The sequence below is a fragment of the Pinus tabuliformis genome, chromosome J (genome assembly GCF_031772625.1).
Source record: "Pinus tabuliformis cultivar Carrire ecotype Pingquan chromosome J, CPIR1, whole genome shotgun sequence".
In the NCBI taxonomy this organism is placed as follows: Eukaryota; Viridiplantae; Streptophyta; class Pinopsida; order Pinales; family Pinaceae; genus Pinus; species Pinus tabuliformis.
In genome coordinates, this window is record NC_142295.1 from 473,672,860 (window position 1) to 473,689,430 (window position 16,571).

Genomic DNA, 16,571 nt, shown 5'->3' on the forward strand with positions numbered 1-16,571 from the left:
AATAAAGACATCAAATGTACACCATTGCTACACAGATAATCATCCAATCTAATGGATGATGGCTCTACCAGAATCATCAGTCTACACTCAGACGATTGTCTGTCTCATGTACATGAAAATGAATTTATAAAGTTTAGCATGGAAATGCCCGCCTCAGCTAGATCATGAAAATATTATGAAGATAATGTATTGTTTTGTATCTTATTACAGGTCACCTTCCGGCTCGAAAAAAACTTCAGATCCTCATGATAAAGCATTTCACCCGACATCAAAAGATTAACGACCTCATACTTTAGGGGGCAACTGTTATAGACATTTTTGGGCACTGCAACCCCAATCATAAATTTCCATAAACCAAGGGCTCCTAAGTCCCTAAAAGTGTTGTTCCAACCCCTAAAAGAACAAGGTCAACTGATTACAACATCTCCCAGAAGTTCTCCATGAAAAACTACTCAGAACTGGTCAAAACTGGACCATTTCAACTGCTCCATGGTCAATGTGCATTGCATCCCACCTGCCTACACACAGTAGGTGTGATGCATGTTGAAGAGCCCTTATATGGGGTGCAATGGGCGAGAGTGGACAAATGGCAGGGTCAATCCGCAAGGTGGAGGATCATGGAATCTTCCAGAAACTTCTCCTGTGACACTTGCCTCTCTGCATTCGCCCAGGGATGAGTAAGAGATCATTAATCTCCAAGTGGAATCAAGAACTATCAGAGAGAGGACACTAATCAAATCTCAAAATCTGACTCACCCCCTTGCAAACATCTATATATGGATCCCTCATCCCAAAGATCCAGAGGGTGGAGTTTTGTATCTTGTAAGGAAGTGTTGTTGGTTTCTTGGTGGAATATCATAGTGTTGGGTGATCTAAGCTTTTCATGAGGTGAAGAAGGACTTTCTTGTTGAGAGGATGATGCTAGGTCAGAACAATTGGTTGTAATCCTCTTTGCTCTTTCTTGATTATCAATAAAGCTATTCAAGTTTTCCTCCACATTCTTGTATGATTGATGTTATATGCATTTTTGTGGTCAATATATATTTGGTCCTATATTGTTTATGATAATAGATCTATGTTCTTGGATAGTGTTATGCTGCTTTGATTCTACATGTGCTCTTTGAAGCTGGGTAGATGAGGAAGCGAGTGGCGAGACATACCAGAAGGGAGAGGAATCAAGCAAGGAACCAAGCGTAAGACAGAGGTTGGTCTCCTTATTCACCTCTTATCTATTTCTCATAAAGGAAAACGAAAGTAGTTTTAGTTTGTTTGTTTCTAAGGTAGCTACCAGCCTTAGTGGGACTAGCAACTCTGCATAGACACTAGTTTTCCCGATAACAGAGTGGCTCCAGTGTCCCACTATTAAGGCTAGTGATGTACATTGTAAACATGTGTCTTAGAAATTTTACTTAATAACAAAAGTCTTCAAGGCCAACATGTTCTTCATGCATGAACTATGAATGTTTGTAAGAGTATTCTTCGAATGTTTGTATTTCATGTTTGCTTTCACATGTGCTAAGATATTTGAACTATTTCGGTTATTTTAGTGCTTATATTATTGAGAATGTGTTGTAATGGTTGTTTTGTTGTCCCTTCCTTGTGAACTATTCTGTGGGATACTAGACAGATCCTTCCTCATTTATTAGTTGTAACGAATGTCACATCCATTGTGGACTATCCTCCTGCATGTTGGATAGATCCTTCAGGTTCATGTGTGTCTCTTCTTGGTTGGTACTATTACCTCTCACTTAGAGGCTCATTTTCTCCCCCCTTTGCAGTATAATAACCTTGACACAATTTCAATTGAACACTCACCAAGCACACACCCCTTTCTTTTGGAAGACACCATTACATCCCCCTCTTAGGATGACAACTAGAGCCAAGGAAAATATTTAAGGATTTGGTAACTGAGCCTTTATACTGGATGGGACTCCTACACCAAACGATGTGTGGTCTAATTTGGAATTCACACCGGGGAGGTCCCCTGAATTTTGGGGATTCCAACATTGTCAACAGATGGCTAAATACAAATGAATATTAGCTATGTGTTAAAGTATTATTGGGATCCTTTAAAGCCACAGTTGGGCATGTTCCTATCTATTAGAAGAACTTGGCTGTGTTGAACTTAGTTGCAAATCTAACTATAGTTTTCGGTCGTATACAATTAATCACTACAAATATATTCTTAATAAAAGTAGAAAAGATACAATGGAAATGTAGGTTTTAACCCCGTACAGAAATTACCTGCATACGAATTCTAAAACACAGAAAATAAACAATGCGAGAGCATAACACATAAAACACATAAAAACAGATATATTCCCCTGGATCCCAAAACTGGGACTACCAACTTGATTTTTCATATTTTCCTTTCAATGATAAAATACATATTTATACATGCCGAAGCACCCAATACCATGGACCGAAAACCATCGCGTCCAAAACCATGGACTGAAAACCATCGCGTCCAAAACCATGTGCGAAAATCATGCACAAAACCATAGGTAGGTCGGCCCAACCTAATATAGGGTCCAAAAAAAAATTCCTTGGGTGCTACCCCGGACGTCGTAGAGGTGGGCTACCCACCCCCCTCAAAACCCCCTATGACACCCCCATTGCACAATCGGCACAACAAATAACACAACCCAACATTCTCCCACTTGCTGTTTTCTTTCCACAGGGTACCACAAGAGAGCTTAGTCATTTATCCAGCTCTGCAATGCCCATTGTTTCTTACACCAAGAGAACTTCTCAGAGCTCATAGATTTTGTTAATGCATTTGCAGTATTCTTCAAAGTGTCCACCTTTACCAACAACACCTTTTTGTCTTCTATCATATCCCTCACAAAGTGATATTGAACATCAATGTGCTTTGTCTTTGAATGATATGCAGGGTTATTTGCCAAGAAAATTTCACTTTGGCTGTCATAGTCTATCCTTATAGCTCCCTGTACTAACCCCATACGTGAAAACAATCTCTGCAACCAAACTACTTGCTTGCATGAGTGGCTGCCATGTATTCTGCCTCTGTAGTTGATAGTGCCACTACAGATTGTTTCTTACTCATCCAACTGGCTACACCTCCAAATAGGTTAAACACATACCCACTTGTAGATCTTCTCTGATCCAGATCTCCAACCCAGTCTGCATCAACAAAGCCACAAATATCCAACACTCTATCCAATCCTAGTCTTCCTTGGTAGCAAAAACCATAATCACTAATGCCACGTAAATATCTGAAAACCCGCTTCACTACTATCCAATGCTCCTTCCCTAGTTTTGACATAAACCTTCTCAATACTCCCACTGCATGTGCAATGTCTGGTCTAGTACAAACCATCACATACATTAGGCTACTGACTGCACTTGCATATGGAACACGGGACATGTCCTCTTCCTCTTCTTGTGTCTTGGGACACTGTTCAACAGACAACTTTACACCTACAGGAATAGGAACCTTCACCGATTTACTATCCTGCATATTAAACCTCTGCAATATTGTTTCGACATACTTCCTTTGGTTTAACTAGAGATTCCTCTTTTTCCGATCTATTTTAATTTCCATGCCCAAATTATAGTTTGTAGCACCAAGATCTTTCATGTTGAATTTGGAGGACAAATGGGTTTTCAAATCCTGGATAATTTCTTTGTCATTTCCAACCAGCAACATATCATCCACATACAAGACAAGATAAATAACATGGTCACCAATTAATTTAAAATACATATAGTGATCTGCTTTGCTTCTAGTGAGACTAAGTCCCCATATAAATGTATCAAATTTCTGATACCACATCCTTGGTGATTGTTTTAACCCATACAGAGACTTCTTTAACTTGCATACCAGTTCTTTCTTACCCTTCACCGCAAAGCCTTCAGGTTGCTTCATGTAGATCTCCTCTTCCAGATCCCCATGAAGAAACGTTGTCTTCACATCCATCTATTCTACCTCAAAATCAAAAGCAGCAGCAACAAATAAAAGTAATCTAATAGAAGTTACCTTGGCAACAGGAGAAAAAATATCACCAAAATCAATTCTCAGCACTTGGGAATAACCTTTTTCTACCAACCGAGCTTTGTATTTCTCCACCTTTCCTTTTGCATTTGTCTTCTTCTTGAACACCCATTTGCTCCCAATGGGTTTCCTTCTAGCCAACAACTACACCAGATCCCAAGCCTCATTTTTGTGCAAAGATGCCATTTCATCAACTATGGCCTCTTTCCAAAGTTTTCCATCCTCTGAATCTACTATTTCCTTCATAGTTCTAGGATCATGATCAGTAATAGATAAAGCAAAATTTGAATAGAAAGTAAATGGACTATACCTTTCTAGTTGCCTTCTTTCTCGAACTGATCTTCTCACACCCAGAGTTTGTGGCTCTTCATCTTTTAATTCCTCCTCTGTTGTAGAGTTTGATTCTTCCTCCTTTAGATCAAACTCTGTCTTCTCAGGTTTGTTTGGTTGGACTTCATGTTTAATAACATCTTTTACCTCTCTGAGCACCACATCTCGGCTGTAAACAACCTTCCTTGTCATTTGGGTTCCAAAGCTTATAACCCTTTAAACCATCCTTATTCCTAATAAATATGCACTTTTTAGATTTGCTATCCATCTTGGTTTGTTTCTCCTTTGGAACATTTACATATGTATCACAACGAAATACCCTCAGATGTGAAAGAAAGGGATTCTTACCAATCCATACCTCTTGTGGAGTCTTATCCTCCAATTCTATAGAAGGTGATCTGTTGACCAGGTAACATGCTATCTCCACCGCCTCTACCCAGAATTCCTATCCTAACTCAACACCACTGAGCATGCTTCTTACCCTTTGCATCAATGTCTTCTTCATTCTTTCTGCAACTCCATTTTGCTCAGGTGTGTATTAAGTAGTCTTTTGTTGTGATATACCACACTTCTTGCAGAACTCTTCAAATTCCTTATTGCAAAACTCTCCATCGTTATCTGTCCTCAGCACCTTTATCTTCTTCTCTGTCTAGTTTTCCACCAGTGCCTTAAATTCTTTAAACGTGTCAAAGAATTCAGATTTCTTCTTAAGGAAATATATCCATGTATTCCTTGAGAATTCATCTATAAAGGATACATAGTACACAGACTTACCCAGTGATGGAACCTTCACAGGTCCAAACACATCACTATGCATAAGCTCTAATATTTGTTTCCCCTTCTTACCACTAGAGGGGAAAATCACCTGATTTTGCTTCCCATATACACAATTTTCACAGAAATCAACATCTAGAGATCTATTACTCATACCTTATACCATACCATTACCATGAAGTATTCGAAGGCCCTTCTCTCTGTTGGACTCCTAATCCTCAATGGGTTAGTGTGGAAGCCGAATAGACAAAAGGAGTCCAAGAGACCTTGGGATGTGGAACCCAACGGTCACGTAATGTACTATAAATGTATATCTCTTGTTAATAAAAATTGCACTCTCATGTTTTATCCTTTAGATTATGCTGGCTGCCCATGTTTGTTTAGCATGGTATCGGAGCCATGATGTGTGGCTTGTGTAGTTTTCTTCCTCACGGTGTATCCCTTCGTTAAAAATGACATGTTGTTATTCCCTGAGAAACTGGTCTAAGCTACCTTGAATAGTGTTGGCCTAGTCTTCATTACCTAACCATTTATTTTATTAGCTGAGAGCATCAGATCTGCAACTAGGCAATGTATTCCTACCTATGGCATATCAAAGTCTGTGTACTAGTGTCACTGGTATAACAGCGCTGCGATTTACCATTATTCTCTGACAAGACTATGAATTTAGACTATTGAGCTTCCATATACGTAGCTAGCCTCCATACGCTGCGCTCTTCACCGTGCTCGCCTCATAGACATTCTAGATTCTCTTGTAACTCCTATTTTCTGCCCATATTGCAGCACTGACCTCCCTGACATGGTACCATGCCTTCAACCATTGACTGCGCCCGTTCATAATTGTCCTCCCTGCGCTCATTGTTGGCACGTTTTTGGGTGTAACGCCTCTCTGTTTTACAGAAGAAGAGAGTTTGGTGTCAAAGCGTTTGATGAATTCCCAGCTCCACAAATTCACTCATTTCATACAATCAGCATAAGGTTTTATGCTCACAGACAGGGAGTGAAACAAAAGAAGTCTGGCGATGTGCAACAAAAAAATGAAGGTGTGTGGAACTTGAATTGAAAGTGCATTTTGGCCCTGTAGTGCAGTGATTGGTTTGCTGCTAAGAGATGGACAAGGACACACAAGATTCACCAGCACAAGCAAGGCTGAATGAATAACTTCAGGTAGTAACCTCACGCTACTCCCAATACGCTGCGTTTGGCTCTCAATAAGTTGTGTATGGCGTTGGAAGCAGTGCAATTTCTTCAGAAGTCTAACTCTATCCCTTTGGTAATTTTCCTAGAATACTTTGGATGAAACGCTTGCATGCACTGATTAATTTTCCTGGATACGAGTCTCTTGGTGCTGCTGGTGAAGCCTAGCATTCTTGGGAAGCAAGAAACAACGTTGTCTTTCAAAACTGGTGCAAAAATAGCGTGAAGTCTTTCAAAACTAGCGTCGACAGCAGGGTTGGATCTTGGGTTAGATGAATTAAATTTTAAAATCATACTTGGGTATGAACTTTCATATGCGTTGGTGAATTGAAATACTGCGTTAATTTTGGTTCGGATGCTTGTCAAAAATCTTGTATGGCGGAACTCCATTTGGAGTGTAATGGAGGACGATGGACAAAAGAAATGAGGTAAATTAACCCTGGAAAATTTGTGTGGATTTTCCTAGCTGTTTTTACATCGTTGCCTCCTTTCTGAGGCTTGGGATTCTGTTGGTGCCCCGAAAATCGTTGTATCAACATTGGGGGATAACCACCTGGTCCGGACCTTAATACAACTCCTTTTCCGTTTGGAATGGTGGCTCCGACTGGATATAATGGGACTAGTTTCCCAATAATGAATAAAAGGGGATGGATGAGTGATTGATTTCTAATAAATGATAATGAATGGATGACCTAATCTATCAGTGAAAATATAAATAACTATTCTATCCCGGGAGGCTTCTATTCTTTGAAGTGCAACGTTTGATAATCTTTGTTCATTGATAGGCATATATACGACTCTAAGCAATAAACATAGATATTCCTTTACTTAATGATTACTTTGTTCAAATAGTTGAACAAAGTGATTAACACATTGTTACACCTATCTTTTTATATTATCGATACATGTATGATTAAAAGGAAAGCATGCTGTAAACATTCAGTAGTGGAAAGTATAAAGAATGTTGTTAAGACACATGCATATATCTGATAATAGCAAGAGCGACCAAACAACAATTCACATAAAAGGAATGAACTCAGACATAGATAATAGTACCATATGAGCTGTAAATCACTCCCAATATCAATCGCTATTTGGATTCCTTCTTTCGATGCAGAAACACTTTTAAACAAAGGCAATAGTGCACATTCACATAAAAGCTTCGTTATCAAAATTGGAATAATTGGCCCAGTCTTTATAAAAGAATATGCCTGAAGTACAGTAGTGCAACTTCAAGTTTAAGTCATATACAAAACTTACAACCCTTTCTAAATGCATGAAAGGGTCTATAAATACTTGATTAAAACTAACTAACTATGAAACTAAAATCCTACTTAATCGGTAAAACTTGATTCGGAATATCTTCCTCATGGCAATCTGGCAGTCGGCAGCATGATTCATCACTTAGGCTATTTGACTTTAGACCTGAGCTGGCATATCGCAAGCATTGGTGCCACTTCTGGTGGTCGGTTGAGACGAGAACTGAGTTGGGCAGCATACGTGGCATCTTGTATATTGAGAATGATACACCCAATTGCATCTGTGAGGCACTTGAGGGCGGCTCTCTGGCTATATGGTTTGACTAAGAATAACCAATAGGTGTCCCATGTCAAACTGTTAATTCCTGCGATTAATCTCCCATTTTTCTCCAGCTCTTGATAACATGACTGCTCCAATGTTTTAGCCGATAGAAATTTACCTGGGGTACATTGAGAAATCATGTTAGATAAGTAGAGAGTATCATTAATCAATTCAACCAAATTACTTGTGGTTAATTTGCATCTTGAAACTACTCTCTCTGCTTTCATTAATTGGGACTTCCATTCCATAAATAATACCTCTTTATTCAATTCTAGGATTTTTGGAAAATTAGCTGCCTGTCCCTCATCAGTGTCTTGCCACTCAAGAAAATTAGTCAAGGTCTCATCGGCCTACTCCAAGTATGTTCTAGCATCAGCCGATTTATCACTTATTGATGCTGTTAAGTCACATAAAGGTTCTGATTGGGCGATTTGTTGACATAACATCCTTATCTGTGTCGCTAATGCCTTGTTTATCTGTAATGCCTCTGCTCTGAATTCAGCTGGCTGTGGAAGATTCTTGGTTTTCTCTATTTGGGCTGATAGTTGAGCAATTTTCTCATCTTTCGACTTCAACATTTTTTCATTCATTGCTTTTAGTTTTGCCAATGCTTCCGACAGCTCTTTCTGCTTTTGAACTACACTGGAATCAATTCTTTGTTTCTCTTCCGGCAATTGTTTATTCAATTGATTATTTATTTGTTGTTGTGTAAACAATTGTCGTTCTGCTTGTTCTTCCTTCTGTTGTGCCTCCGATAGTTGTGCTTGTAGCAAAATGATTTCCTGGTCTTGTCCTTTTAATAGATTACTCACATCTGGTGCCTTGTCTATGGTGGCTTCCAAATAGGCTCCAGCATATTGGGACAGTATTGTTAGGTCATCAGAGGGATCAAACTCCTCCTTCCAAACCGCATTGCCCGTCACTATTTGTTCAAGGAATAGGGAAGGTTGATCACTCCTTTCCCTTTTTCGTTGTTGTTTTACTACAGCCTTGTGCTTTGGGCTGTAAAAGACATCTAAGGGAGGAATTTCTTCTACTTGCAAAACAAGCTGATCGGAGGGATCCTTAGGAATTATCTCTATTCCTGTAGAACTGGGTAGGCTGCTGGTTCCACTTTGAACCTGTTTAGATGTTGTCTCCTGTGTGTCAGCCGCTTTTGATGTTTCGGCTTCCTTTGAGCTCTCAAGATTGCTTATGATTGAGTCAAATTGCTGCCATTCCTGGAGCAATTTCGGGTCAATCTGGGCATCTACATTCACCTCTGTGCTGCTCTGTTCTTGCTCTTTTCTCTGGGTTTCCTCTTTCTCTTTTCTCTTGGTTTCCTCTTGCTCTTTTGCATGCACTTCCTCCTGCTCTTTTGATGTAGCAAGAGGTTTGTTAGTGAGTCGTTGCTCAGGCTCGCTTGATTCCGTCATTGGGGTCATTGCTAACAGATCTAGAGGCAGAGTTTGCAACCTCTGTTCTCTAAGTATGTTAAATTCAACTAACTCGTCATCCTGATATTCCATTCTGGCCAGCGATTTAATTTGGAATATTGACTCGGCTGAGGAGAATAGGTCATCGAAAATATCTTCTTTATGATCAAATTTAGTTAATTTTGCCTGTTCAAGTGCATTGTAGGTGACTTTGTTTGGATCAAATCGCCTATTAGGAAGAGTTGCTAGACTTAGTGCCTTGATTTTATCAGCTTCTTTCTCTGCATGTTTAAAGTCATGCAGAGCGTAGACACAGGATCTTAGAGGAAAAGGAGGCCAAACCTGCTTCTTTTTACTCTTCAGAGTTTGTGTAACTCCTTCGGATGTAATCTGATAGGCTACCTCCCTGGCTAACAGTTTATCAGGTATGTACAAAGGGAGGACATGAGGTTTGGCTTGGCTACCGAAAACTGTTACATAGGTGAATTTTTCTTCTCTCGAACCATCTTCCTATGGATGTCAAGTCAACCCCTGCTTGGTAGGAAATCTTACGAGCAGGGTTATCAAAAATGGAATAGTGAATGGGTAACATAAAACTGTTGCAAACTTGATATAAATGGTGCTTATAGTGAGCTTTCCATAACTTCTGATGGTATATATGAATGGGCATGGGGTCTTGTGGAGTCCATCTCCATCCAAGCACAGGAAATTCAGAATTAAAACATAGGGTGTCCAAGATATAGGCACTATAGTAGAATGGGGGAATGACCCTTTCAGTAATGCGGGATTTGCTTCTAAACTGAAGGACTGCGGTTGCTAACTTATCAAACAATATAGTTGCGCAATCCATTATTTCACTATTACATGCTACCTCCATCAAAGGAACCATCTCTATAGTGAAATTTGTAGAATTATGTAACCCCCACAATCTACACATCATTATCCCAGCATAACAATAAGGAGAACACAAAGAATCGACAGAGTACTTACCTGAAGACTCATGCTTGTGTTTTGATGGGTTTTGCCTCCAATCCCGAATGGGTTCAGATTCAATTTCGTTCTCATTTCTGAATTTCTCCAAGAATGCCTTGTTGTACTTCTTCTCCGGTACAGGCAAATGGTACATTTGCCTCAAATCATCAGGTTGAAATGAATCGAAGATTCTCCCATCCATGGTGCAAAATGTTCTGTTTGTGATTGGGATTTCTTCAATTGCCCACTTCACTACATCTGTATATGGGAGAATTTGTTCCCGGGCTGCCATCCGATGAAGGAAAGAGTCAGCTAAATCCTTTAGAGTAGCATCAGATTTCCGAGTCGTGTCTACTGTGGCTTGCACTACTATTACCTCAGGTCCTTCGGCCTCAATTAAATTATAGGTGCTTAGCCAAGTAGTTTTGCCGAGTGCTAGACATGTAGTGTCGGATATCAGTCCTTTTCTATTTATTCCTGGATCGGTGGTGGGTTGCCCTGTGGCTGGCGAAGCGGAAGCTGTTGCGGTCTTCTTAGACTTCTTCCCCATTCTGCTTGAATTTACTGCTTCGGAAGAGCTTTGCACAGGAGTGAAATTGAACGTAATGTGGAGAACTGATAGCACAAACCAAAGAAGAATGAGATATATCAATCAATGAATAATGGAGGATTTTAATTAAGGTGGCCACGAATCCAATCTCCAAAGAGATTTTTAGACTTATTGTTTCATTAAATGGCTGTTTAAACCTGTCAATCCTTTAAATGCTCATTATTTCGTTTATTGGCCAAATGATTCACTTAAGCGTGGCTCTGATATTTTGGCGGTTGAGTGCAATTGAATTGCTATCGGGAAAAGAAAGGCCATTAATACTAGATAACCATAAAATATCCCGGCTTTACCAATCTTTTTTGAAATCTGCGCTTTAGCTTTATCGCAATCGGCGATCGGGGGAAAGCTTAAGTTGTTATATTGGTTCCTTTCAGAATCCCCGATTGCCGATAGCGATATCGCCAAGTCGCATCGGGAGTTTTTAAATTAGGGCTTTGAAATGCATGCATGGTACATCTCTGATTGCCGATAGTGATATCGCATCGCATCGGAGCAAAAGGGGCTTTTGTTATGATAGCTTGCTATTGCCGATATCCGATAGCCTTTTGTGCATTGACGTGTCAGGGAAAATCAATGGATCTTTTAAGTCATGCTTCCCTTGTCATTTCGATATGCGATCTTGCGATCGCTTTATCGCAATGATAAAAGATTAATTATTTTTATATTATAAGACCAATTAATTGGTTTATCAAAAAGGTTTTATGATGTTTTTTTATTTTGTTTCGGACCTTTTTGAATATGATAAGTTGATACCAATTTAATTCTAAAAGGGACCCATTTCATATTATAGTTATGAAAATAAGATTAGTATGAAATGGGGAGTTGTTGTAGAGCACAACAATTGGCGATTCACTGGAAGAAACAGTTATCTCTAAAAAGTACTGGAAGACTTAAAATTTCTCTAAATAGGAATCTCATCAAAGAGGAAAATTCTAATATAATTAGGTATATATGCATTCCAAATAAAATAAAACTATCTTTGCTAATTTCCTCTCTTTTTAAACTTAGATACATTCTAAGTTTTAAATTGTCCTATACTGGTTGATAATGATAAAACAGAAAACCTTTCCAAATCATCTTTTAGAATTGACTCATCTGTCATAGGTAGAGCCTCTGCTGCCAGCAAACGTTCATAGTTTCGATAGGGATACCTTTTAACCACATTATTGTCCATTATCCCATCCACTTCAGAATATGATTAACAGAATGAATTCAAAATATGCTTTCATATTTTGTATTTCTTTTACTTTTCTGTTATTTTGTAAGATAAAAAGTCATTGTCCTGGTTTGGTGGCCAGCTGAGTGACAATGCCATTCACTGGTAGTAATTTAACCGAACAAGCTGGCTCGTGATGAGACCCCTTGTCTTATAATTTTAAGCCATTACCCTGTTTTGGTATGCAGTGTTGGTAATGTCGGTTAGACTATTTCCCAAAGATCATGGTAAGTAGGCTTGTAATAAGACCCCTTATCTTTTATATCAAATATTTTAGAATTACACTGAGTAATTACAAACTTCGATGAATGGGATGGACAATTTTTTCCTTAAGAGAGAATGGATGACAGGGTAAGAGTTGAAGATGCTGAAATTGGATTAGTTTTTGTTTTGATATTGATAACCTTTTTTGTGACCAATTTGAAAACATAAAATGATTTACAATACTTCTAAATTTTGAGAAGAGTTCACGAAAATTGAAATGCGGTTTCAGAATGCAATTATACCTAGTTTCCTAGAAATTATCCCTTTTGTCTAAGGCTTCTATTATTTTAAAAGCAAATATCAACACTACTTCTTTGAGCAACCTTTTCATACAGCAAAGGTCAATGGAAGATACCTTACAACTTTATTTCCTAATGGTCCTTCAAACTACAAATTAAACTAAATGGAGAAAGGGTTACCTCCTCAATTGAAGAATTTCTTTAAGATAAGGCCATTAACAGGGAGAGAATCTCTCAAACCTGATAAATCTTGTAATATGAAGGTTGAATGGCCTATCTTCTCGCAGATCTGAAATGGCCCAAACCACATTTTCTGGAACTTGGTGTGTTTTCCTTTATCCTCATGGGTTTTGTCCCATTTCAGAACTAAATCACCGACTTGAAACTATTTTGAACCAGATGAAGTTGAATCAAAGGATGACTTGATAATTTGCTGATGTTTTGCATGAGTAACTTTGGCTTTTTCTCTTTCCTCTTCCAATTTTAGGATTTGATCATGTCTAAGTTGAATAGAAGAAGAAGGGCTTTCCTCAATAAACTGAACTAGGGCTAGAGAAGGAAGGACAAGATTTGTTGGTAGTACTGCTTCTTTTCCATACACAAGATTGAATGGAGAAGAACCTATGGAAGATTTTTGTGTTATCTTATCAGCCCATAGTGTGAATATTAAAGATTTATGCTAGTTTTTATGATTTTGTTCGATAGTTTGCTTAATAATCTTGATTAGATTTTTATTAGTAGATTCTGCTAAACCGTTACCTTGGGGATAGTAATTAGCAGAATATTTCAATTTAAATCCTCTTTTAATAGCGAAATCAAACATAGAATTTCCTGAGAAATAAGATGCATTATCAAAAACAAGAGCATTTGGGACACCAAACCTGGTAATGATGAATTGATCTATGAATTCTATAATTGACTCAGAATTTGTTGTCTTTAACGGAATTGCTTCAACCCACTTAGTAAAATAATCCGTGGCAGTAAGGATATACTTATGCTGTTTGGAAGAATGTGGAGTGATTTCTCTGATGATGTCCAATCCCCATTGCTCAAATGGTTGTTCAATGTTGATTGGTTGCAAAGGGAAAGCTGGCTTTCTTTGTCTTCCACTAGAAGTTTGACAATTTCGGCATTTCCTTACATATTCAAGAGCATCTCTAAACAGGGTGGGCCAATAATATCCAACATGAATGATTTTGTGGGCTATTGTGTCAGCTCCAAAATGCCCTCCTGCTGGTCCATCATGTAATTCCTGCAAAACCTTTTGTGCTTCAGGTTTTTCTAGGCATCTTAATAAGATTGAATCATAATTTTGCCTAAAAAGTACATAATCAACAATTATGAAATTTCTTGCTTTCAATATAATGGCCCTCTTGCTTTTATAAGACAAGTTAGGATGTGCATATCCATTTTTAAATAAAAGATCAAGTCTGCATATTGGGATTCAGAATCAGTAATACTTATCTGATTGATTTCTTCGAAATGATCTGTATCACCTGGTTGTTGAATATTGGATGCTCCTGCCAATAACCTGCAAAAACCTTGGCCTCTAACAATCTTTGCTGGCTTGATTTCCAAGTCATATTCTTGAAGTGCTGTAACCCAGTTTGCCCTTTTTTCACCTAATTCCCTTTGGATTAATAGTTGCCTTACTGTAGAGAAAGGAACTATGACTTTTGTATGGGCTTTTAAAAGGAAGGGTCTGTAATGTTTGACAGCTTTATATACAGCAAAGGCTTGTTTTTCTACTTCGGAGTAATTCAGTTCGGCACCCTGCAAGTTTGAACTATAGAATGAAATGGGTGCTTCCAAGTTGTGATCATTAATCTGAGTGAGTACTGCTGCATAAGACAAATCGGATGCGATAGTATACAATGTGAAATGATTAGAAAAATTAGGAGTATTTAAAGCAAGGGCATTAATTATTGATTGTTTGATTAAATCAAACGCTTCCTTTTCTGCTGATCCCCATCTAAAAACTGAATTTTTCTTAATCATAGTTTGTAGTGGCAAAATGATGTGAGAAAAGTCTGGAACAAATCTTTTAACAAAATTGATTTGGCCTAAAAATGACTGCATGGATTTTTTATTATGAGGAAAATGGATTTCAGAGATCTCTTTGATCCTACTCGGATCAATATAAATGCCATCTTTGGACACAATAAAGCCCAAAAGGTTTCCTTGGTCAAGAGAAAAGAAGGATTTTTTAGGATTGAGTGAAATACTGTACCTTCTGCAGCGTTGAAAGATTTGGTTCAAATCATGGAAATGATTGGTTCTCTTTTTAGAAAATACAGTAATATCGTCTAAGTAGACAACTGCTTTTTTATTGATCAATCCTTTGAAAGCTATATCCATCACTCTTTGGAACGTGGCTCCTGCATTAATCAGTCCAAAAGGCATCTTCTGATAAGCATAAGTTCCCCACTTTGTCCTAAATGTAGTTTTAAGTCTGTCATCAGGATGGACCAAAACTTGGTTGTATCCTGAAAAACCATCTAAAAAGGACATCAATTCAGAGCCTGCTACTGAATGAAGTATCTACTCCATAGTAGGTAATGGGAAATTGTCTTTTAGGCTTGCCTTATTCAGATTTCTGAAATCTATACAAATCCTGATATCGCCATTTTTCTTCCTAACAGGCACCATATTGGAGACCCAGTTCGAGTGTCGAACGAGAAAAATAATCTTGGCCTTTAAGAGTTTATTAAGTTCAGTTTTAATTTGACTCTCTAGGTTCGGATGTATTTTCCTGAGCTTTTGTTGAACTGGTTTTTGTTCTGCAAGCATTGGAATAGTATGCTGGATGATAGATGTATCATATGTCTTTAAATCATCATACTTCCAAGAGAAGACATGTTTATTCTTTCTTAATAGTCTAATAAACGCATTTTTTTCTTCCAGAGAAAGTCCTAATCCTACGTTAATGTTTTGAGGATTTTGTTCAGTGCCAAGATTAATCAACTCAAACCTCAAGGTGGAACTGTGGAGCTTTGTATTGATCACAGGTTTAAATCTGTCATTAATGTCATAAATATCCTCCAAATTCACCACAGGCTTCGGTATTGAGTTTTCTTCATGCTTTTCTCTCATCTAAAGATCATGATCGCTCTCCTCTATAATCTGATCATCATAGGATTTTTCAGAAGTCAGGAATTGTAAAATGTCTTCATCGTGATTGAAAACTCTCCAATTAGTGACATTGTCAGGAATTGATGGCCTAAAAAGCAATTCTATGAAAATCTATCTGGGCTATAATCTTCGGAAGGTAGGAGTTTGGAAGAAACATTGGCTAGCAAGTCGGCTGCCGAATTTTGAGACATGGGAATGGAAGAGATATTGAATGCTGAAAAGTGCGAGGTAAGTTCTTGCACTAGTGATTGATAATTCTTGAGGTGATTTGAAAGACAACGAATCGTATTTCTCACCTGTTTGACAATAATTTCAGAATCGTCGAACACTTTCAAATATTGCACTTTAAGGCCAATTGCTTTGTACAGTCCTTGGACTAAGGATTCATACTCGACTGTGTTGTTTGTGCATTCAAATTCTAACCTACAGGACAACACTGTTTTTTTCTCCTTGTGGGTTAACCAAGATACATCCTGTTCCCGAGCCTTCATTAGATTTAGACACATCAAAATATAAAGACCAAAATAAATAATTCTTTACAATTGTATTTACAGTTTTCTCAGTATCACTAAAACATCTTGACCTATCTATTTGTGAATAATTTTTTATCTGAGATGAAAAATTGTTTACTGAGAAAGGAGATGGTTGGGCTATGAAGTTGCCAAAGAATGATTCCGACGAATAATTCCATAAGATATTGTTATTAAATGCTATGGGTTGATTTTCCTGTTCGAACTTTGTGACAGTGTGGGTCATGTGCTTTTCCCAATTGATTTTTATTTGATTTGGCTTTCCATTGTAGGGTAGCCACATATGGGACTAATCG